The sequence below is a fragment of the Astyanax mexicanus genome, chromosome 3 (assembly GCF_023375975.1).
Source record: "Astyanax mexicanus isolate ESR-SI-001 chromosome 3, AstMex3_surface, whole genome shotgun sequence".
In the NCBI taxonomy this organism is placed as follows: Eukaryota; Metazoa; Chordata; class Actinopteri; order Characiformes; family Acestrorhamphidae; genus Astyanax; species Astyanax mexicanus.
The window spans coordinates 11,451,518-11,471,263 of record NC_064410.1 but is presented as its reverse complement, the minus strand read 5'-3'; the positions used below and the strand labels follow the sequence as shown (position 1 = coordinate 11,471,263).

Below are 19,746 nucleotides of genomic sequence, written 5' to 3'. Positions count from 1 at the left end.
TCCTGCTATTTAAAAGAATGGAAAATTGAATAACAATAACAATATAGTTCTACATACTAGAGTTTAGATTGTCTGCCTGAACCCGAGCGTGAACGCAAGACTGAACCCGAGCGTGAACGCGGGACTGAACCTGAGCGTGAACTAAACTTAGCTCAAAATGTTAAAAGAAATATAATCTAACAAATTCTAAAATAACAAAAAAGAAATAGTCTACACACAGGTACAAAAATAAAATAATATACATAAAAAAATAATCCGCGAGTTATGCAGCATTTAATAAAAACAGAAAAATAGATATGAAAGCTCAAAATGCTAAAGGAAATATAATCTAACGAATTCTAAAATATCAAAACACACAGGTACAAAACACACAGGTAGTCCGCTGACCAGAAAGTGCAAGCAGAGCTGGGTGTGAGAGGGATAGGAGCACTTTCAGCACCAGACATTACAATAAAACTGTCATTTTGAGGTTATGTTGGCATCAAAATGGTGTTACAGTTGAGAAACAATATAAAATTGTCCAGTCAACGTTTTTAAATCATAAGATAGTTTTAGTAGTATAGAGCACACATTTGAGTTTTCTGTAGAGATTTCATGAATGTATCACCAGTAAAACCAGAGCTAACATGGAGTGCATCTTCTAACTTCTATTCTGTTAACCCAAAATGAATTACTTTTATTTGTGTAAAACAAAGCACATACTTAATTAAAAGGAAATACTCCACTTACAAAATACTCAAGTTAAGGTTAAAGTATGATTTTACAATTATACTTAAATAAAAATATAAACATACATATCTATTTAAAGTAATTCAGCAAAATAAAATACACTGCTTACAAATTTAAGAGAACAATTAAGTTACACAATTAAATCACACATTGACTCATAATGTTATTCAGTATGTTATTTAGTGTGTATGTATTTCCAGCATTAACCATTCTTACTCTGCACTCTATATACACAATATATAAACTAAACAGTCAGTGTGAATTGTAGATAAGTTCAAAAGGTAAAGGTGCAGAACACTGTACAGTGTGCAATATGAGTAAATAATGATAAGTGTGCAATATGAGCCCAGATGACAACACTGTGTAGTGTTGCCCCTCGTTCTGTAAAACACAAATATCTTTCCGTGAACCAATATGGGATGCAATTTATTCTGTATTTCCATAAATGTCCAAAACACATGTCTGTCATGCATATCAACACTAAATCTAACAAACATCTCATCAACTCACAAACATCTCAACCACACCCAATACTCCCTTCTACAGCAGTGTTTTAGGGCTACAAAAAAATAAAAACAGTTGACTTTGAGAATAAAGTCATAATATTACAAGAATAAAACTATTTGGACTGCAATTTAAGAAGCTCAGAGGGAAATGAGCTTTTTCCACTCATTATCTGTTACAGGGCTGCTGTGATTACCTTTATTTAGCTACATACCTGCTGCTTATTAGATAATACAGTGTCAAGACTTTGCCATCATGGTATCCAGGGCGGTTCCAAGAAATTTGGGGACCCCAAGGAAAATGGACCTCACCACATTCCATCATTCCGTCTTTGCTACTTCTTGATCCTCTCAATGGGATTTTAACATATGGGTGTACTCACTTTTGTGGGTACATTTTGAGACCTTAATATTGAATTAATTTGCGTGAACAATAACTTGAAGCATTACACTTACCTCATATTCCTTGAAAAACGCATCTGGGTCTTCATTTAGATAGACAACCAGACTGCGCAGGACGCACTCCCTCCTCAAGTCGATGTCGCTATACTAAAAGATGAATGACAAGACAAAGAAACAATAATGACTGTTAAAAACATTCACAAATCCCCAAAAGATTGTGCAATTGCCCACAACTGAATTGTGCCTCATTAATTTGACCAATCCATTGATTTGACCATTGGTTGCAGTAAGAGTGAACAGTTTTTTGAAATACCAGTTGAGATGTGAGTAGTGAGCTGTTGTATAGAAGTGAAAGACAGCCTGGCCAAACAGTCTTTTAGTTTTAAGAATGCAATTGTCATTTCTGGAAATAAGCTAAATCAGAGAAAAAAAATATTCATGTAATCATACTAACCGAATCGGCCATTTCCAGGATGCGCTTGATCCTTTGTCCCTTGACACCTCCTTTGCTCTGGAGGATCTGCATCAGTTTCGCTGTGAAGTTGTCAAACTGGGAGAGGAACTTGGATCGAAGTGGTTTGGTTGTGACTCGCAAGAACTCTGCATTTACCTGGAAAAAAAAAGGAAGAAAGACTTACTTGCACTGCCATTAATAAATGGAAACACTGCTATTGCAAAATACAAATGACAACCATTGATTCCCCTGGAAAATAAAAAGCACACACACACACACACACTTACTTAAATGTTTTAGGCGCTTTTCAGATTTTCTATTTTATTTTTTTATTTCCAGACATATAAAATGAACCATTTATATGGATGAAGGGTTTTGGCAGCTCTACATTGTGCTATAATGTGTATATCATCATATAAAATTATAAACTGCTGCCTTTAACTGGTTAGAAACTATAGTGATCTGAAGCAGTAATGGTATTTTCTTTCTCCAAAGGACTGGAAACTTTATAATAATAAAAACTACCCCTTTTATAACTCATTTTGCAGTAATAAGGCTGTTTTTGTGTAGTCTACTCCTATACAAATAGAAAACAGCAGTGTCTCTTTAACAGAGCGCTTTCTGCAGAGTGAGGAGTCTCTGAGAGAGAGTATCTGTGCCCAAACAGCGCCCGCCCCCCCTTTCATCTGGCTGAACTCGACACCTGATTGGCTGACAGACCTAGAGCAGACTCTACTGCATACAGTCACGTGCAGTAGAGTCTGCTCTGTCAGCAGACACCGGACACTCGGCGGAGCGTCGAATACAGCGCGTTTAATGAGGAGTTAAAGTTTTTATTAATTTCTTTCTGCCTGAAATGATTCCAAGCACTGATTGGATATAAATGGGGATTATAGGAGACTGGATTGATGGATTCTCTTAAGTTTGGACTCGTTTTGAAGGTAAGAGCTTGGGGGACGCGCTGGTGGGGGTTGGGGGGGTGTGTGATGTGTCCTGAGGTAACCCCAGGACAAAACCCGAGCAGGTTTTAACTGTAAACATGCGCTCCGACGCGCTCTTTCAGCTCTCATTTAGGAACCGTACATCCTACAGTAAAACGGAGCACGGTTCCGGAATCCGGTGAGCCATAAACGCAAATATGAAAGTTATGAATCATATCTTTATGAAACTAGGCATATTTCGCCCTAAATGTTTATTTTCTGAAAGGAGATACGGTTAAATAGGCTAGATAACTGAAAAGCAGAGATTCTAAGCTTTAAATGGTATATTGGGTGTCTATATTGAGCCTATAATTGTTCATAACTATTCATAAACACAGCCAGATATTATTTTTCATAAATTTCTGGCCCGCCGGCGGGCCAGGGCGTGTTAAGAGGTTAATTTGTCAACATTTATTTGTTGCTTATTATGACATCAACTAAAATGTAAAAATTTACCACTTATGCATCACACATCCTAAACAAGCGTACAAATAAATTGCTGAGATTTTTGCCACTGGCTTTCACTGTTGTAGGCGGATTATGACGTGTTTGCATAATAGCGTAATTTATGGCTACTGACTGCAGCATGTGAGATTTCCAAGAGTTTCGAGTAAACATAGGGAACTGGCCACACAAATCCCATGCACGAAACGGAGTTCAGCCTGCATGAGTTTTGCTGCTTACCCATGCAAAAGGTTCCTGCGAAACGGATTTTCGTACCAATTACAATATATTTAGGCAAGCTATTTACGTTTATTCAGCAATAAAACAATAAAAAGAGTAAAGTAATAAAAGATTGTGTTTTGCCGAAATACGCTGATTCACTAGCTACACCTAAGACTAAAATGGGCGGGAAGACATCCCGTAGCTAGCTAAATCACCAGTCTCTAGCTAGCTACCTAGCTAGCGAATTAATTTGGCCAACAGTAAGTTAAGTTAGCCATTTGAACAGCTTAGTTAAGCTAACAAACAGTCATTGTGTACATTTTATTACCTTAAGACCAATGTATATGTACAAGGCCCCTGGAAAAAAGCTAATTTTCATTTTCGCTAGCTAGCCAGCACTAGCTAGTTAGCTACCTAATCTAGCTGAGAGACGTCGGCAAACCAAGCTAACGCTAACTATCTAGTTACCAGTTTTGCTAGCTAATTAGCTAGCTTAGCTTGGTTGCCGTCTTTATAGCCAGTCATTTTTGCAACTTGGTTAAGCTAGCGTTAATAAAACAGGCGTCTTGTAAACATTTTATTACCTTAAGACCAGTATATTGTATGTGTAAGTACAATGAACCTGACAAACCAAATTATCAGCCTCTCTAGCTAGCTATCTAGCTAATGCTAACTAGCTAAAGACGTCAACAAGCCAAGCTAACGCTAGGTGCTAGCTAGCTAGAGAAGCTGAAAATATGTTTTTTTAGGGGTTTTGTACATATACATTGGTCGTAAGGTAAATAAAATGTACAAGATAACAGTTTCATTAGGGAACTGCGCAAAAGGCGGAACTGGACGATAGGGGTACGGCCGATAATAGCTTTGCTTGTTAGCGTTAGCTAACTAACTATCTAGTTAAGCTAATAGAACAGGCATCTTGTAAACATTTTATGACCACATGATAATTTTATTGTATGTATAGGTGCAAGAAAACTCCATTATAAGGCTGGTTTTCATGGACAATTCACTGCTTTCACACTTACCTCACGCTGCTTGGCGACGGTCTCTTTCCCTCTGGCTTGGCTGTGCTTGCATTCGTGGTCCCGCTCTACACATTCATCCGCCGCCTAGATTAGTTCCCCAAGGTTAATAGTTGTTTAATATGCACATTCTTGGTTTGTGATTTTCTTCTTCTGTATTATAAATTATTATTGCTTCTGGAATATTTGTAAGATACGTACTATGAAAAAGGACACTTACTTTTTTCAACCGAAAACAAAGTGCTTCTCCTGTGGCGCATTAATACAATGACACACCAAGACTAGACACAGCCAGAGAATCTCTGGTATGGTCATAACTCACAATATTAAGTTCATTTGACTCCTTAAAATATCTGCTTCATTAAATTAACTTAAAAATACTTGTTGAAAGACTAAAATCTCACAAACTATAGTTGAAATCCGAAAACTCATATGAATAGTAAGGCTAAATCATTTTTTACATTGTGGGAAGGCGCATGCGCACGAGAAGGTGCCGAATTTAAATGAACAGATTTGTATTGAGTTCATGAATGATGAGTAAATGTATTGTGTTGAAACAATTATATCTAAATGCATTTAATATTTAACCAATTTGTTTGAGCACATCAAGCAAAAACATAATGTGACACACCAAAGGAGGGCTTGGGTCATTTTTTTGAGTGTGCAGCATTTAATAAAAACAGAAAAATAGATATGAAAGCTCAAAATGCTAAAGGAAATATAATCTAACGAATTCTAAAATATCAAAACACACAGGTACAAAACACACAGGTAGTCCGCTGACCAGAAAGTGCAAGCAGAGCTGGGTGTGAGAGGGATAGGAGCACTTTCAGCACCAGACATTACAATAAAACTGTCATTTTGAGGTTATGTTGGCATCAAAATGGTGTTACAGTTGAGAAACAATATAAAATTGTCCAGTCAACGTTTTTAAATCATAAGATAGTTTTAGTAGTATAGAGCACACATTTGAGTTTTCTGTAGAGATTTCATGAATGTATCACCAGTAAAACCAGAGCTAACATGGAGTGCATCTTCTAACTTCTATTCTGTTAACCCAAAATGAATTACTTTTACTTGTGTAAAACAAAGCACATACTTAATTAAAAGGAAATACTCCACTTACAAAATACTCAAGTTAAGGTTAAAGTATGATTTTACAATTATACTTAAATAAAAATATAAACATACATATCTATTTAAAGTAATTCAGCAAAATAAAATACACTGCTTACAAATTTAAGAGAACAATTAAGTTACACAATTAAATCACACATTGACTCATAATGTTATTCAGTATGTTATTTAGTGTGTATGTATTCCCAGCATTAACCATTCTTACTCTGCACTCTATATACACAATATATAAACTAAACAGTCAGTGTGAATTGTAGATAAGTTCAAAAGGTAAAGGTGCAGAACACTGTACAGTGTGCAATATGAGTAAATAATGATAAGTGTGCAATATGAGCCCAGATGACAACACTGTGTAGTGTTGCCCCTCGTTCTGTAAAACACAAATATCTTTCCGTGAACCAATACGGGATGCAGTTTATTCTGTATTTCCATAAATGTCCAAAACACTGTCATGCATATCAACACTAAATCTAACAAACATCTCATCAACTCACAAACATCTCAACCACACCCAATACTCCCTTCTACAGCAGTGTTTTAGGGCTACAAAAAAATAAAAACAGTTGACTTTGAGAATAAAGTCATAATATTACAAGAATAAAACTATTTGGACTGCAATTTAAGAAGCTCAGAGGGAAATGAGCTTTTTCCACTCATTATCTGTTACAGGGCTGCTGTGATTACCTTTATTTAGCTACATACCTGCTGCTTATTAGATAATACAGTGTCAAGACTTTGCCATCATGGTATCCAGGGCGGTCTTTGCTACTTCTTATACATTTCTTATCACCAGGTCAGGTATTAATTAATTACTAGTTTTGTCCAGTGCTCTAAAACACCACTCGCTGCTGGAGATGTATGAACACGGCAGAGTGTGTGGTATTGTGCCTCTGTCTTGGTCATAATTTAACAACGATATAATAAATAACGTTGAATCGAGGGTAGTTCAAACAGCAAAACAGTGGTATAAAACACACTACAATCACCATCTAGAAATTTTATTTTGTTGTTTCGACCAAGATGCAAAATACGCTGCATCTCATTTCTTTCGTAGTGCAGACAGATCACGATTACAAATATAACCATATAAAACTCAGTTTAGTTAACTAAACTTAAGATGAGTAAGGACATGTAAAGTTAAACAAATATTAAGGTTAGATGTAATGTTATCCATATACTTCAAAATATGAAAAAAGCAGGGTATGAAATATACAATGGGAACTGTAATGTCAACAGCACATAAAACATAAATCCATTACATCCTAATATAGGACATATCACACAAAACATTCATAGTCATAAATAATATGAAGAGTTTGGTTCCAAAACGCTATAAATCCATTTTTATCAATTTGAGTAAAAAAGGGTTTTCTTTAGCAAGAAAGTGGTAGGCTGAAAACCACCGTTTTCTGTTTCAAACTATCAAATACCATACTAAGGTTAAAATAACACAAAAAAATCAAGATTTTAATATTAAAAGATTTTTCGCAAAACGCAATAAATCCATGCCATGTTTTTTTTCAAAATGTCTTATATATCCTTTGGCATCAATAGAACATTTTTTGACTGAAAATTTGCAAAATACAATAATAAATAACAGTAAATTGTACATCTAAATATAATAGTTTGACCATTGGGCCAAAAAACACAAATTTCAAAACATTTCTTTTCAAAAAAGTGCAAAATTTAATTAACGAACAAGACTATAAAATCCCCAAAATCACGTTACATTCATGTGCTGTAGTGTAGTGTAGTGTAGTATAGTGTGTACTGTGTGTGTGTGTGTGTGTGTGTGTGTGTGTGTGTGTGTGTGTGTGTGTGTGTGTGAACTGCAGATGACAGCCGGTATTTTCCCCCTCCTGAATGCCATTTTCTTTACCTTTTCACGCACATGATACTCTTTTGACGGCTTTCTCTTTTTTTCAATAACTGCTACACGAACAGGCTCCTCTATACCATCAAAACCGTTCATTTTCGCGGACTTTGAGAGTGAAAAACGAAAGTGAAAGTAGGCTACACGAAATGCCGGCCGGCTCAGCAGGGCGCGTGTTATAATGTTTACATTAGATAGCTCGTGGAATGCTGCCCTGTGATTGGATGAGGGGAGATGTGGCGTTCTGCGGAAAATCAAGACTGGCGTTTATTGCGTTTTGGAAAGAAAGAGAGAAAACAGGGCTGTATTACACGGTGGATGTGGCGTTTTGATGAAAACTGAATATTGGCTTTTCAAGAGTGGTCACATAACATTCTGATTCTGGCTCTAACTCATTTTTTTTAAAAATGGCGTTTATCGCGTTTTGGAATCAAACTCTTCATATGTCATACAGCCAAATCCACAGTTAATCCTGCAAAAACACATTAAAAGGATATAAAATAAGTTTTACCTTAAAAATTGTAATACAGCAGTTTTCTGTAAAACTACTCATCTGAGTAACTAATTCCTCACTAGGTGTATTTACTGCTGCATATGTAGCTTTTAGTTTCTTGTTCACAGTTCCCCTCTGCCTTAAAACACTTTTTCATTCCACCTTAACAGTTTTCCTGCAATAAAGAAGATAAAATGTTTAAAGAGTTTTACACATTTCTGCTTCGGTTGTGCAGAAATCACAAACAGTCCATATAAAACAGAATGTTCTATTCCACCTAAAAAGCACCAATAATAGTATCTACAGCCTAAAGCCTGTGTGCCGACACAGCAGCATTTAAGGCAGAATGGTAAATTATCAGCATTTAAGGTGAGATAGCAAATTCATGTGAGTTATTTATGTAGGGAAAAGTGTGTTTAAAGTAATGCTGTATCTTGAACAGCTTGTGTAGCTTAACCCATAGAATCTTACGGATGGATTTTCTGTCCAAAATCGCACCTTGTGTTCTCAGCTTAATTACTCAGGAGTCCTTCACACATAAACATAATCCCAAAAAAAATGCTGAAAAAAAAAAACCCATCTGAATTAAAAAAAATAATAATTTGCGGATGCGCCCATGCACAGATGCTTGCGTATGAAATAACGAGGCAATAACGTCCTCATACAATGTGCCTGCCCCGCCGGACAGAGCGGTCAGCTTTCAAAACTTCCACATCAAACCTGCAAAAGCATGTAGATAGATAGATAGATAGATAGATAGATAGATAGATAGATAGATAGATAGATAGACAGTTATATAATATATAATAATTCAAATTTAGCAGTGCAAAAATACATAAACAGTAGATGAATGAACTAGTGAGTGAACTACTAGTGCAAAATAGGGTAGAACTGTAAAAATAGTGTTATAGACTTCAGCAAGACTGAGAGTGTGTCCAGCTAGGAGTTAGTAGGAGTTTATGGCAGATGTTGAAAGACCGAGCCTTCTGAGGAAGTACAGTCTGCTCTGTGCCTTCCTGTAGAGGGAGTCAGTGTTCACTGACCAGTCCAGCCTATCGTCCAGGTGCACACCAAGGTATCTGTAGGATTTGACCACCTCGACATCGCCCCCCTCAATAGAGATTGGCTGCTGAGCAGAGGGCCTGGACCTTCTGAAGTCTATGCACATCTTCTTGGTTTTGGAGATGTTCAGCTGCAGATGGTTCATCTTGCACCAAACCACATATTCCTCAACCAGGGTTCTGTACTCCCTCTCATCACCATTACGCACACACCCCACAATTGCAGTGTCATCAGAGAACTTCTGCATGTGGCATGACTCTGAGTGGTATTTGAAGTCTGATGTGTACAGTGTGAACAAGACTGAGCAGTCCCTGATCCTGACATGTTGTGGTCTCCCAGTAAGGAAGTCAGTGATCCAGGTGACCAGGTGCATATCCACCTCCATCTTTATCAGCTTGTCTCTCAGCAGTAGGGGCTGGATGGTGTTGAAGGCACTGGAGAAGTCAAAACATGACCCTCACAGCACCTTCCCCCTTGTCCAGATGAGAGTGAGCTCTGTGCAGAAGATAGAGGATGGCATCTTCCACCTTTTCCCGGTACGCAAACTGCAGTGGGTCCTCAGCATGGTGGACCTGAGGTCTGAGGTGGTCCAGCAGCAGTCACTTCATGGTCTTCATCACGTGAGATGTCAAAGCAACCGGCCTGTAGTCATTCAGCTCCTTCGGGTGTGCCTTCTTGGGAACTGGAATGAGGCAGGTTGTCTTCCACATGACAGGAACTCTCCCTAGATGCAGACTAATGTTAAACATATGTTGGAGGGGCTCACCCAGTTGAACAGCACATGCCTTGAGCATTCTGGGGCACACTCTGTCCAGGCCAGCTGCTTTCCTGGGGTGAAGTCTCCTCAGCTGTCTCCTGACTTGGTCTGCAGTAAAGGTTGGTGGACTGTAGGAGCTGATTTGTCTGCCAGCTGATAGTGTTGATGGTGGTAATGATGATGATGAAGATGGTGGAGGTGAGGGTGATGGTGGTGATGATGAAGATGGTGGGGTGATGGTGATGAAGATGATGATGGAGGAGACGGTGGTGGAGGTGATGTAGGTGAGGGTAATGGTGGTGATGATGAAGATGGTGGAGTTGGAGTTGAAGGTGAGGGTGATGGTGGTGGTGATGATGATGATGAAGATGATGAAGATGGTGGGGGTGAGGGAGATGGTGGTGATGGTGATGAAGATGATGGAGGAGACGGTGGTGGAGGTGATGAAGATGGATGTGAGGGTAATGGTGGTGATGATGAAGATGGTGGGGGTGAGGGTGATGGTGGTGATGATGAAGATGGTGGGGGTGAATGTGATGGTGGTGATGGTGATGAAGATGATGGAGGAGACGGTGGTGGAGGTGATGAAGATGGAGGTGAGGGTAATGGTGGTGATGATGAAGATGGTGGAGTTGGAGTTGAAGGTGAGGGTGATGGTGGTGATGATGATGAAGATGGTGGAGGTGAGGGTGATGGTGGTGATGATGAAGATGGTGGGGGTGAGGGTGATGGTGGTGATGATGAATTTGGTGGAGGTGAGGGTGATGGTGGTGATGGTGATGAAGATGATGGAGGAGAGGGTGGTGGAGGTGATGAAGATGGACAACAGTTAAAGAGTTCCGCACAACAGTAGCTGAGCTCCGCGGTACAGTTAAAGAGCTCTGCATTACAATTAAAGAGTTCCACAGGACAGTCAGTGAGCTCCGCGGTACAGTTAAAGAGCTTTACAGGACCTGCATTCCCAACCTAGTTTACCTTTCTGAAAGTCTTGGTGGTGAGAGAAATGCCTCATAATGTTCGCTGTGTTTATGTTCCGCTGATTTTCTCACACGTAGTTTTTGCTGAGTTTTGTTCTCCATGGCAGCGCAGCTGAACTTTTCCCAGCAGTGTTTACTACGCAGGGGAACCGGTGTTCTGGTGAGTTATGGTATCCACGGATATGTGCTTTTTTACGGCACTGCACATGCGCCGACCAACACTGTTTTTTGTACAATTTCATGTTTTTAATGATAATTCCTTAAGTGTTTATTGGGAACACTAAACAATCTGCTTGAATTTTGATCAGGACACACAAAGAAAACTATATACAAAAATGTAAACTTTTTAGTCTAAATAAATTAAAAAGTTTAGTGAAAAATAACCAGAAGTGGAAAAAGTGCTGAAAAATTGTAATTAATTGTATTACATGAGAAATACATTTTGCTGTAGAGTATTCACTCTTTGTTGTTCTCAAGCCAAACATTATTTTGCTAGTATTGACCCACGCCCTTCACTGGGCAGAGAAGAAGAAAAGAGGAGGAGTGAACTCAGAGTATTGGGGTGGAGTTCGGGGCAGCTTTGCTGTAAAGCGTGAAGCCGAAGCCCCCCCCTCTCATGAAGAGATACATGAGAAGAGAATGAAATTAAAGAAAGAGGAAGATGGGGAGGAGGTGGGTGCAAGGTTTGTTCAATGAGCAGGTAGAGAGGAAGTGACGGTTTAAATAGGGAAGGAAGTGGGAGGAGTGAGGGCGTGGTTCACACCCAAAATTTAGTTATGATACATAACTCCACTTTGCTAGTATTGACCCACGCCCTTCACTGGGCAGAGAAGAAGAAAAGAGGGGGAGCGAACTCAGAGTATTGGGGTGGAGGTCGGGGCAGCTTCGCCCCAAAAGTTAAATCAGAACTTTCGACCACTGCAAGGATTTAAGAAGAGGTCTGACTGTGACAGGCTTGAGAACTCCAGCAACTGAGTGTTGGAAGTGCGACCTTGTAGTCTTAAGAAAGCCAGAGAATGAGCCGATGCATGAGGAAGGCAGTGTGGAAGTCAAAGGGAAGAAAGGTAGGGAATAATTAAATAAGGTGTTTGAAGGTGCTGCCAGCCTATTCAAGTATAGGAATGTACTGGAATAACAGCATAGAGGGTGATGTCCTAGGAGGCATGAATCGGTTGGAGTGGAAAGGTGGTGTTGAACGACTTAGTGGAATGATGCACATGTTGTACATGTAGTTTAAAGGCCCCAAAAGCAGCCACCGGCCCACATGCGTAGCAGGAGCGACCGGGGAAGGTAGATGGGGAGCTCATGACTGTCCAACAAGAAGGGGGGCGATGGTGAGGGAAGACGGAGTGGGAAGACGGGTGCGATGGAGTGGGAAGACAGAGTGGGAAGATGGCGGCAATTGGGAGACGGAAGAAAAGTAGGGAGGACAGACAGATTGAGGAATGGGAGAGAGAGAGAAAATGAGTGGCCACGCCCGAGCAACGCCCTACGAGACTGCAAGGAGGTGGGCGGATTGCAGCGGGCCGGGCGGAAAAACACGGGTCGCACAGGAAAAGGGGCAGGGCGGGCCGCGGGACCAATGTTAGGATGATGGAGGATGGGCAGGGAGGACAGACAGACTGATGATGGAGGATGGGCAGGGAGGACAGACAGACTGATGCAGCGAAGAAGGGAAAGGAGGCGAAGACAACGGCGGCGATGACGATGGGGATGAAGATTAGCATGCTGAGGGTCATTGTTATGATGGCAAGGAAAGATTGGAATGATGAGGGCGAGATTATGTCCCAGATGGTGGCGATCATGTGGGCGGTGAAAGTGAAAGCGATGAAGATGCAGTCAAGGAGATCGTGGTGATGATGGCGATGACATAGGCAGAGATGGTGGCAGAGATGACGATGGCGGTGATGTAGGCAGAGATTGCGGCAACGATGAGGATGAAGACGGCTACAACGATGGCGATGATAGCCACGACGATAACTATGGTGGCGACGATGACTATGGTGACGAAGATGGCCATAGCGAGGGCAAGATGATGCCCAAGACGATGGCGACGAAGGCAAAGATGAAGATGATGAAGATGTAGGCAAGAAGATCGCGGCGATGATGGCGATGACAGGCAGAGATGGCAGCAATGATGACGATAGCCATGACAACTGTGGCAGAGACGATGAAGGTGACGTACGCAGAGATGGCGGTGATGATGACTATGGTGGCGAAGATGGCCATAGCGAGGGCAAGATGATGCCCAAGATGATGGCGATGAAGGGCGAAGAAGACGAAGATGTAGACGAGAAGATGATGGCGGTGATGTAGGCAGAGATTGCAGCAACGATAAGGATGAAGATGGCTACTACGACGATGATGATTGCTACGACGATAACTATGGTGGCGACAAAGAAGGCGGTGCAGACAGAGATGGAGGCGATGACTAAGGTGAAGATGGCCATGATGAGGGCGAGATGATACTCAACATGGCATTGATGAGAGCGAAGAAGATGCGGGCGAAGAAGGTGAACGCAATGAATATGCAGACGAGAAGATGGCGGCGATGAAGATGAAGGCGGTGATGTAGGCAGAGACAACGTCAATGGTGACTAAGATGGCCTCAATGAAGACTATGGCGGTGATGCCGGCAGAGATGGTGGCGATGATGACGATGGCGATAAAGATGGCCATGATGAGAGCGAGATAACGCTCAAGTCGATGGCGATTATGCAGGCGATGATGCAGGCAAAGCAGATGGCGGCGATGATGGTGATGTGGGCAAAGATGGAGGCGACGATGACGATGAAGACTGCCACGAAGATGACGACTAAGGTGGTGATGACTAAGATGATGCAGGCAGAGACGGTGGCGATGACAATGATGGTGATGATGGCCATGATGATGACAGCAGGGATGATGAAGGCAATGGTTATAGTGATGAAGGCAGAGATTGTGGCATGATGACAAAGGGGATGAAGGGTGTGATAGTGATGACGTCTGCGATGGTGATGACGGAGGTGACGATGATGAGGGTGCCACGGATCGTGGTGATGACCATGGCACAATAAAATAGACAGAGCAGCGATGGTGGCAGAGATATGGTGGCAAAGATTATGAAGGTGAAGATGATGATGGCAAAGAAGAATAAGATGGCAAGATAATTATAATGATGGCGAAGAGGATTCTGATTGCGTTGAGGACCCACGCACACTGTCCCGCATAAAAGACGGACACACTGAAACTAGCATGTGACCAGCAGGTGGCGCCAAAGTCATCTTCACGTCTACACTCGCTCGAGAGAGAGGAGGCGCGGCCACACTTGAGTACGGCCCAGTGAGGCTGCAGGGAGGCGGAGCCACAGCAGGCTGATGGAGAAGGGTAATGCTGCAAGCCAGAGCACCAGTGGGTGTGGCTAAAGGGAGGAGCATGTGTCAATCATGTTCAACTGCAGCCAATCAGGAACTACACTGTCGTTGTCAATCACTTTTTAATAATTCAATCTGCAGACAGACCAAGCTGTCCAAAATGTTACTGCAGCCAATCACCTTAACAGATCTGTCAAAAGAAGGCGGAAACTGCGGTGCTACTGGTTAAATGGAGCGCGACTTAAACTTCTGAACAGCGGTGAAGCTGAATCTGTATGTGTTTTACAAAATACTATATTATCAGTCTAAACACATTTATGTGCTATTGTATTGTATTGTATTGTATTGTTAGTCCTGCCTATATGCTGCTCTTAAATAAAAGTAACTGAATGAAACGTTAGAAAAGCCCTGACATTAGCCCCCAACATCAAAGGTTAAAATCCTTTTTTTTTTTTGTGGTAATTGCATTAAATCGTGTATACGTATGTGTATAAAAATGTATATAGGGCTGGTATAGTGGGTGCCGGTAGAGGCAGAGAGAGAAAGAAGACGCCGAGAGAAAAAGAAGACGCCGAGAGAGAGAGAGAGAGAGAGAGAGAAGGGCGCTGAACTCATTAGCAGGAATTTAACTTAACTATGGATATTAAAGGCACACCTGCACTCACTCAGGAGAGAGAGAGCAGGCGTGGCCACGCTTGAGTACCACACAGTGAGGCTGCAGGGAGGTGGAGCCATAGCCAGCCAGCGGGTCGGGCGGAAAAATGCAGTTTGGAAGGTGAAACAAGAGCGGGCCGCGGAAGCGGCACGGGCGTTGCCAGACCAGGTCGAGGAGACGACAGCCACAGCAGCGAGACAAGATAAAACCACTACGAGGCAAGGCAGCCTGGAGCAGTGGCAGTGGAGGAGTCAGGGTGGACGGGAGCAGCTGGTCGCAGGAGACAGACAGGTGCAGAACCATCGTGAACCAGGTAAGGAGCGGTTGCCAACACCACATGCAAGGTTTGTACAATGAGCAGGTAGAGAGGAACTGACGGTTTAAATAGGGAAGGAAGTGGGAGGAGTGAGGGCGTGGTTCACTCCCAAAATTTAGTTATGATACATAACTCCACTACTCTGATTCTTGACAATTTGGGAAAAATATTCCCAATGAGAAAAGTACTAATTCCGTTGGCAATTAATAACGTTTTCAAGTATAAAAAAAATTATGTTTAAGAGGGTCCTTTGCTAATATGTAAGGTTCTTGTATAGGTTTATTTAAAATTATTATTAATTTAATGGTCCCCTACTGTCTGTTGCCTACAAAAAGACCTCTTTAGGAGATAATCATTTAAATTTTATTTAAGAAAAAAAAAATAATTCAATTGAATAGTATTTTCACCACATCAAAGAGTATATTATACCTTATTAAAAACTACAAACAGTGAGTTTTAAACAATATTTACTATTATTTTGTGGTTGCTCAAAATGTGTCCCACATATTCCTCACCACTGTCAGATATTAATAAAAAAACAATGAAATAAAGAAAACTATAAGGTCAGTTCCTTAGAACTCCTTTCCAAATCTTAGTAACTGCACTACGTCATTTGGGATGCTCATAGCACATAGTACACAATAAGCTATACATCTCCAATAATTAAAGCAAAATGAAAACATTTAATCAAATCAAACATTCACTTTAATTAACCTTAATTTCAGTCATTGCATTATAGAATATAATATTAAGTAGGGGTCACTAGATGACAGTTTAAAATGATGTCAGTGATGCATTGTACATTATTCCTACTGTGGCCCGTGACTTCAAATATATTTCTCCTTCTGGCCCCCAACAAAAAAGTTTGGACACCCCTGCCCTAGAATGAGCATGGGACAATCTTGCTCAGGGATAGAAGACAGTAGCATGTCGAGTTCATGTGTGAACTCGCCCATTTGTCCAGGAGGACAGTAGATAACAATAGTGTCAAGTTTTGCTGGAGTATTAACCAGTGTGGCATGATACTCAAATAAGTTGTATGTATTTGCAGGTAATAGTGGAGTATGTTTCAAGCCATTAGCGATTAATAGGCCAGTTCCACCTCCTCGTCCTGAGAGACGAGAAGTATGGGAGAAGGAATAATTATTGGAAAGAGCCGCCGGAGTAGCAGTGTTTTCAGGTTTAATCCAAGTTTCAGTCAGGGCCAGTAGTTGTAATGACAGATGATTTGCATAAGAGGCGATAAAGTCTGCTTTGTTAACAGCCGACTGGCAGTTTTTTTTAGCCCAACAGAGAATGAGGTAGCAGTGGGCATGGTTTGTTTTAGTAGATGCAGGTTAGTATGATCCTGGCGCCTGTGTGTGTTTTTTTGCCTTCTGTGTGTACCGAAGATTACAGGAATGTGATGGGAGCACATTTTAGGAGGCAGTAGGACAGGCTGCCTTGTCGGTGGCCTTGCTCGGTGGACTCGCGCAGGTAGACTCGCAGGTCTTTAGACTCGCAGGTCTTTACCCCAGTTGGTCTTCACATGAGTTGGTCTTCACACAACAGCTGACGCCTTCGGCTGACGCCTTGGCGAGTGTGAGTGATGAAATAGGACTCTAAATTGCACACAGTTGTGGGTGATATAGGAATTCAGCACCACCAGACTGTCTTTTAAATTCATGAGTAACGCCCCCAAGGTCCTCAGACAGAGAAAGTGTGAATGAGGGGGTTTGCCACGCCCCACTCTAATGAAACTCGCCCAACCTTGTCCGAAAAAACGCGCTAAAAAGCTCGTTTGCTGTTGCTGGTACAGCGTAGCTGAAGTGAAAGTGAAGTAAAAGAGCAGTCTGGTGTAGCTTGAAGTTCCTGATAGCCCTGCTAGTGTGCCTTTCTCTTACTTTATAAGAACATGGTCAGAAACAGGGTAATTCCACAAACTATTTACACATTAAATCACTCAGTTACTAGTGTGCTAGTAGGTTTAGCTTAGCATGCTAGCGGGGTTATTTTAGTGCCCCAGCTGCATTTGGTTCCATTAATCCATGCTTTGGACTGCTTGTCTTCAGCAAACTGTTGATATTACACTGAACATGTGGACTCAACTTCTTTGTTTGACCCTGGGGAGGCCTGTTATAAGTGGAACCCGTCCTAAAAAAAATACTGACCTTGAGCAGTGTGCTGTCTCTCAGTTTTGGAAGTTCTTATAGCCTAGGCCCAATTCTATTTTTTCACATCCTCAGATAGTCCTTTGCAATGAAGTGCCAGGTTCAATATCAAGTTAAAACACTAAAAAGACAACAAATTTAACATCAGTGCTCCCCATTTACACCTGAAATCATGTTAAACAAACTAATCACATGACACCAGGGAGGGACAATGACACAGTTGGGTGCAATTTGGACATTTTTACTGTGAGGTGTACTCACTTGTGTTGCAGCTATTTAGCCATTACTGGCAGTGTGTTGAATATTTTAAGAATATATGAAATCTATACTGCTTTACAAACTGTACACTAAGTACTCTTAGTTATACCAATTTTCATTTCAATCGTGTTCTACCAGGAAAAATGTAAGAAAATATTTTCAATTGCAGAAATGTGAGGGCTGTACTTTTGTTGTATACTGTATATGGGTGATTATAGATTATGTGCACCTTTGCCTTTGTGAAGTTGAGTGAAAAAAAACATTATACAAATTCAACTCACACAGCTTAATATGTTTAAATAACCATTGTAGTATTGAGACCCATTAGATTTCAAACTAAATTTACAAGACTAATTATTATTCTTCACATTTTATCTGACCCGTAATAAACAAATGACAAATTTCCACCACATTTCATTTAACACATAAATAAACAGTGCAGTAATTTAAACATCCTAGAATTTTCTAGAACCATTAGCTTACATATTTTTACCATTTACTACTATTTACAACAATAATTCATTTCTGAATGACCTAATTTAACTGTCCTAAAGATCAAAATGCTGAACTGTAGATTTTTCAGTGTGAAATGCAGTATTACTTTGGGTAGCTACTTTTAAATAATAAATAATTTGTTTTGTTACATAAAGTAATGCAAGTAATCAATAAATGTAAATATGATTTAAATATGAGCTGACTAATTTTTGGTAATGTTGTGAAAAATATGTGCGGTGATGGAAATGACAAGCTGTGACGACAATGACAAGATGTTGTGGAAATGACAATGACTAAACACATAGAGAAAAAACATAGATATATTTATTAGAAAAAACATAAACTTCATTTACAACATCATGTGAAAACCAACCACACCTGTACTGTCATAGACAACTGTGTGTGTGTGTGTGTGTGTGTGCAGGGGCGGATTTTACCACCACACAAACCACGCAACTGCTTGGGGCCCCCGGGATCAGGATCATGATTTTGCCCCTGCTGGCCAAAAGGTTGGCCAAAAAAAAAAAACTGAAAAAAAAAATTTAAAACGCACATTTATTTTTTGTTTGACACCAAAGAGACACCGTACATGCAAGTTTAGCTAGCTAACTGGTCTTATCCCAGTGGTGCCCAAAAAAAAGAAAGAAAATTAAGGAAAGGAAGTCCAGCACAGAAAGCTTCACAAAGCTCACCAGCATCTGGATAGAGTCGATCTCCTGGGCTGTATGCCCAGCGTTAGCGCTGTGGAACGATTCGATCTCCGGGGCTGTTTTCCCGGCATCAGCGCTGTGGAACGAGACGATCTCCTGGGTGGTTTGCCAGGTGTCAGCGCTGTGGAACGAGCCGATCTCCGGGGCTGTTTGCCCGGCGTCAGCGCTGTGGAACGAGCCGATCTCCTGGGTGGTTTGCCCGGCGTCAGCGCTGTGGAACGAGACGATCTCCTGGGTGGTTTGCCAGGTGTCAGCGCTGTGGAACGAGACGATCTCCTGGGTGGTTTGCCAGGTGTCAGCGCTGTGGAACGAGCCGATCTCCGGGGCTGTTTGCCCGGCGTCAGCGCTGTGGAACGAGCCGATCTCCTGGGTGGTTTGCCAGGTGTCAGCGCTGTGGAACGAGCCGATCTCCTGGGTGGTTTGCCAGGTGTCAGCGCTGTGGAACGAGCCGATTAAAAGTATGATTAAAATAAAGTAAAGTGTGATTAAAATATATATGGAACAGTACAATTTGCAATTACGCAGGATGGTGCAAACTAGAAGAATTCAAATTTAAAACTTCATATATATATATATATATATATATATATATATATATATATATATATATATATATATATACATTGGTTTCAACACAGTTAAATGCATTAGTGCCCTATTTTATTGATCTATAGGTAAGCCATCAACTGTACGCCATGCAGCTTGATTTAGGGAGTGTCAGTGTGTCTTTGCTATCAAACGATCATAACAACAG

General features: G+C 41.0%; 1 protein-coding gene across 1 annotated transcript in view; it reads right to left on the bottom strand.

Annotated features, from left to right (window-relative positions):
• LOC111197112 (interaptin-like) overlaps positions 1 to 19,746 on the bottom strand; it is a 526,024-nt gene that overhangs the window by 199,741 nt on the left and 306,537 nt on the right. The gene's annotated exons all lie outside the window — the stretch shown is intronic.